The sequence below is a fragment of the Schistocerca piceifrons genome, chromosome 2 (genome assembly GCF_021461385.2).
Source record: "Schistocerca piceifrons isolate TAMUIC-IGC-003096 chromosome 2, iqSchPice1.1, whole genome shotgun sequence".
NCBI lineage: Eukaryota > Metazoa > Arthropoda > Insecta > Orthoptera > Acrididae > Schistocerca > Schistocerca piceifrons.
The window spans coordinates 760,701,322-760,707,230 of NC_060139.1; the positions used below are offsets into that span (position 1 = coordinate 760,701,322).

The window sequence follows — 5,909 nt, forward strand, 5'->3', positions numbered from 1 at the left end:
ATGCCTCGCAAATACGTAAACTCGCAAATATGTAGAAAGTGCTTTCAGTTTTTGTTACTTTTGGTTGAGGGTACACTGAAATCGCAAAGGCAATCAGTAATACCATATTTCAGGAAGGCGTACGGACTTCACGTTGGCTGTAAAATCAGGGACCAGAACAAGCCATGAGTTCCTCAAGTGTGATGCATATCTTGTGTCTCGAGTTTGCTTTTCGTGGTTATTCGTAAATGATCTTCCATGGGCTTTGCTATACCCATAATGTGGTGAGAACCATCAAATTATGTTAATGATTGCCAGTTTTGTATGGCAGCTCCATTAACACATGGTATTTGCAAGAAGAAAAAGTCTTCTTGACATATCTTAACATACCGTCGGCCGTGCAAGCAGTACCTTAAGGAGACGGACTGCCTGTTCATGCCCCACCTGACTGTGATGATGAGAGCGGTAGTGAAACTAATACTGCACCACGCCTTCAAAAACCAGTTTTTCGAGAGGTCCTGATTTTATGTTAAACGATGAGTGTACAGAGATTAATAAAATAACACAATGTGAGCTTAATGACGTAGTGAGGGATCCGAAATTGCCGAAAGGTAAAGCTGTACTGTTGACGTCAAGACTAGAACAATGGAATTGTCTAGATAATAAAGTATAGACAGTAATGTGCTGCCTTCCGTAACTACCAAACGCCATTCCCTCTATTTTCCGAGAGTGGAAAAAACAAAGTATTTTGTAGTGATCCACAGGTACAAATGGGAGCTCCAAAGTAAGTCTCAGATGTATTCAACTGTAAAATGGGAACGTTATACCATCGATTCCGATTGCGTATGCATCTTAAATGAAAGAGACATATGATAACATGAAATAGTTTTAGTTGTGATTGAGCTATGATAAGTTTAGATGACATATTTCTGGGAATCAGAAAGTCACAGGCATACTACTTTGGCTGCAAAATGGCTACACCAAATTCTATCGCTTTTTGTGCTTCTGGGATAGTGCACCAAAGCACTTCCATATAAAAAGGAAGATTCGCCTGCGCGTCAATCACTTGAACTAAGTTCTAACAATATTATGAACAAAGCACTCGTCAAATCCAAGAACATAATTCTCCCTGCTCTTCATATAAAACTGGGCCTAATGGAAAACTTGGTTAAGGCCATGGACAAAACTGGAGATGCATTTCTCTGTTTGTGCGATAAATTTCCATGTCTTAGAAAAACAAAAATGAAATATCGGATGCTCGCGGGTATCCAGATACGCAAACCGTACAAAGATGAGCATTTCAACACCATCGTGACTGGTGATGAAGAGTTATCTGGACTGCCTTTGTTCAAGTGTCAACAAAGTTTCCAGGAAATAAGAGGGCAGAAAACTCTAAAGATTTTATGACAAATCTTATGCACTGCTACAGTAAACTGGGGAGCAACATGTCCTTAAAGTTACCTTTACCAGATTTACACCAGTAAATTTCGGATATGGAAATGAGATACCATGTAAAGTGGAGTGCATCAGTGTTAGCAGATTGCTGCGGGACACTAATCAGGGGATCACCTACAGAAAAATACGAACGCCGGGCAAAGCGGTTACGCCTTTAGTGACCTTCCACCGAGAGCACACCCGAAAACATAAAAACTAGAAGTTTTCACACCATGTACAGTAAAAAGTCGGAGAAATCATTGACAAACAACCAGAACAGTGAAGACTATTATACACAGGATTAATCAGAGGGAAGTGTATGAAAACCAGTCATGAAGCTGTCGAATTACAGTTCTCTCAGAGATATAAAAACAAGAGCTACGAGTACGTACAAAAGTGAAGAAGAATCCAAAACTGAGTGCTCCAAAACTTGCTTCTGCAGTTGAAACGCACAAAGGAAACAGTTTCAGCAGAGACTGTAATAAATGTGCTTTATCAAGCCGCGTGTGGAGCTCGAACAGTCAGCAGAAAACCTTACAGCAGTAAAATTAACAGAAGGAAGTGAGTTACATTTGCAAAAAATGTAAATCCGATGGCTTTGTTTCCTGGAAGAAGTACTGACGAGAGTCGATTTGAGCCTTTTAAGTTAAATGGGCGAGAAACAGTGTAGTGAGAAAAGAACTGTGAACTTGAGGAGAGGAATATAACAGCCTCCGTTAAATATAGAGAGGGTTCAGTACTCACTGGGGGCTGCATGTGTGAAAATCGTCTGGGAGATTTGTTTTTTATTTATGGAGTTATGGACAATAAGGTTAACATAAACATGGTAAAAAACCTTTTGATTCCCGCACATACCGCAATCTCCAGACATTAATCCAATAGAGAATTTCTGGAAAGGGCTCAACAAAAGTATTAGGAATCATCACATAACCAACAGAACGCTTTACTAGAGGAATGGCGTAAAATTATAATGAAAACAACAGAAATTCTGGTGAAATACATCCTAAGCAGCATGCAAAAGAGATTTTATGAGGAAATCAGGGCTTACGATGTACTAGTCATAACTCTCAATGTTCGGACTGTTACCTTCAGTATTGCAGACGAATGAATACTTAATTTGCATCCTAAATTGCTTATTTTTAGCTTTGAATGTTTAATGTGTTTATGTAAATGGAAATATCTGTATCTTTATTATAATCTCGTTATTTGTGATTAACAAATAAGTCCTTGTCCCTACTGTATTTCATTCTCAAAACTTTCAATGTTTTCCACAGCCTTAAACATAAAATCATGTGTTATTACATGACATTGTCAGAAGGAGAACGGCCTCTATATATAAATGTAGAAACACTTCCAGGTTAGATAAACATAGCCTTATCGTCTGTGCAAATTGTCTGTATTATAATATACTCTGTTCTGTCATCTCGAAGATTTTGTAATCGTATGGCGTCATATATCTTAACATGCTTTATTTTTGTATTGTATATAAATATGAGCGCAAATATGTACATTCCTATCACTGCATTTTAACTTCTGATTATATTATCCCTTGAAGCTGGAACGTCATTTCATACGTAACGAATATGCAAATTATTTTCACTAAGTATTTTTCGATCAGTGTGATGGAAAAAATTACTGCAGTGATTTTTGTAAGCTTGTTGTTGATGTACACAAATTGGTTTACTTTGTACGTCCCTACATTATACAGTATGTTGTAATGTACGAGATAGCTGCCGCCTGGTGGTACTCTGTAGTATTACGCAGCTATTTTGACAAATTCCCGCCAGTACGGAGCGGGTCTGACAGCAGTAGATGTGATCTTTCTGGTGTATTTGACACCTCTGTGCCGTGCAGTTACAGTTATGGCTTATATTTTAGTGTACTTATGGTTTCACGGGAGCGTCATTTCTCTCAGGTAGACTTTAATTTAGCCTATGACGGTGGAGTTACCATAAACTTTTTTAGTGCTTTCTTTTACATAATATTTTAAATTTCACTGTTTGCCTCCATGTTTTCAGTGGGCAGATAGCAGTGGGTCACGCTACGGCTTTATAATTCACATATTCGATGATATGTAAATAAGAGTCAACTTTTCTTCGAAATTACGTATGATAATTATAGATTTTGTAATATATTTATAACAGCTACAGATCTAAAGATGGCATCATAACTTTGCTGGAACCCGTAATCATGATATGTATCAACTGCGATTTTGGGAATAGAACTTCTTTTTTGGAAGCTTTTTTGCAATAAAATAATGTACTAGAGCAATACTTTTGGGGTATGTGTATCTTATTTGTAAACCCATTGCCAATTGCTGATGGCTATAGTTCAGTTCTTTTATCTTGGCGGCTCGCGCATGCCCGCCCAGACGCGGGAGATTGCTGCGTTGCCAGTTGCAAACGACGCACGCGCCAAGAGAAGCAGCGCCATAGTATAGTATAGTTCGCAAACTTACGTTTAGGGGGGAGAGCGCAGTTTATGAAGTAAAGCCACCACGGCCGCATTAACCCTTTCGCTGCTACAGAGACGTGCTCCCTGCATTCCGCGCTATGCGCGATTTTGTGATCACTGCACTGCTCGCCTGTGCAGACCCATGGTGTTCTGACTGCTTTGACACACTTATAATTCGATTTCACAAAAACTATTTGGCCCAAAAATTTGATTTTTTACACATCTTCTTGACTGATACCCCATATATGACTTAATTTTGTTTCGATGTTCAACGCAGTTATTGTGCAGCTTTAAATGTAGTAAACCATTGCACGAAATTTTGAAGAGTTTGCAGAGGTAAAAGTCCATAGCGCATACTTTCCGTATGGAAGATTTTAGTTGCCACAATGTTGAGAGTGAAATGTGGACAAGATACCTAAATTTCATATAAAATGTACTGTATAACAATATCTGTTTGGTTTAAGTGCCAGATAGGTGTCGGAAATATTCCATCTTTAGCGACTGTAATAAAACTTTTATTTATACCAGAGTCATTTCGCTTTTTTCTAAAACGTTCAGATTAAAACAAAGTTGGCGAAGTACACAAAACTGAATTGTGGACGTAATAAAACATAGAAACTAAAATATATTGCCAGTGAGGCGCAGTGCGCAAACAATTTGTGTTTGTCACAATGTACAGCAAATTCTTGCCTAAACAAAAAACATAGATCAGTCGACGAAAACATTGAATATGATGTTCCCAAAGCAGCGAAGCAAAGAATTGTGTCAAACAATGAAGTATCTCGAAACTTCCTGGCAGATTAAAACTGTGTGCCCGACCGAGACTCGAACTCGGGACCTTTGCCTTCCGCGGGCAAGTGCTCTACCAACTGAGCTACCGAAGCACGACTCACGCCCGGTACCCACAGCTTTACTTCTGCCAGTACCTCGTCTCCTACCTTCCAAACTTTACAGAAGCTCTCCTGCGAACCATGCAGAACTAGCACTCCTGAAAGAAAGGATATTGCGGAGACATGGCTTAGCCACAGCCTGGGGGATGTTTCCAGAATGAGATTTTCACTCTGCAGCGGAGTGTGCGCTGATATGAAACTTCCTGGCAGATTAAAACTGTGTGCCCGACCGAGACTCGAACTCGGGACCTCTGCCAGGAAGTTTCATATCAGCGCACACTCCGCTGCAGAGTGAAAATCTCATTCTGGAAACATCCCCCAGGCTGTGGCTAAGCCATGTCTCCGCAATATCCTTTCTTTCAGGAGTGCTAGTTCTGCATGGTTCGCAGGAGAGCTTCTGTAAAGTTTGGAAGGTAGGAGACGAGGTACTGGCAGAAGTAAAGCTGTGGGTACCGGGCGTGAGTCGTGCTTCGGTAGCTCAGTTGGTAGAGCACTTGCCCGCGCAAGGCAAAGGTCCCGAGTTCGAGTCTCGGTCGGGCACACAGTTTTAATCTGCCAGGAAGTTTCATATCAGCGCACACTCCGCTGCAGAGTGAAAATCTCATAATGAAGTATCTCGGCAACGTACGAGCCGAAATTCTGCTCTAAATAATACTTTTAATACTGTCGCAAAAGAATATAACTCAATATGAATAGTAAACCAGCGAGTGCGAAAGAAAAGATGTACAAACAAAACAGATAACATTAATATTGTATATGTGCCTTTTCACTGTTTTTAATTGCTGTGAAATGAAACATTGGAGGACACAATTAGGAAAACCGAAAACTTATTATGATTATAATGAAGAGACAAAGCACTAGAAATTACAAAAAATTACATTGAAACGAATAAAATTCATGAAGTAAGACACTTCAATATTGTTTATAAATAAAGAAAATATATAGAACCAATCAAAGTTTGAACTCATAACCTCTCGTTTAGTAGCCAAACACCATAACCATTACACTAACACAGTTCGTCGTTCAACAGATTTCATGGAGGACTCTAAAATATCACGCGAAATACCGACAAACACTATTGGTATGACTATAAATTATTCACGTTTCGTCGAAGTACAGTAGGAAATAAACAATTATCGCTGTTCTTTATTG

General features: G+C 39.3%; 2 non-coding genes across 2 annotated transcripts; one reads left to right on the top strand and one right to left on the bottom strand.

Annotated features, from left to right (window-relative positions):
- Window positions 1–4,677: 4,677 nt before the first annotated feature.
- Window positions 4,678–4,752, bottom strand: Trnap-cgg. The gene has a single exon. It is a non-coding gene; the product is annotated as a tRNA-Pro (tRNA).
- Window positions 4,753–5,223: 471 nt separating this feature from the next.
- On the top strand, window positions 5,224–5,298 carry Trnaa-cgc. Its single transcript has one exon. It is a non-coding gene; the product is annotated as a tRNA-Ala (tRNA).
- The last annotated feature ends 611 nt before the right edge of the window (window positions 5,299–5,909 follow it).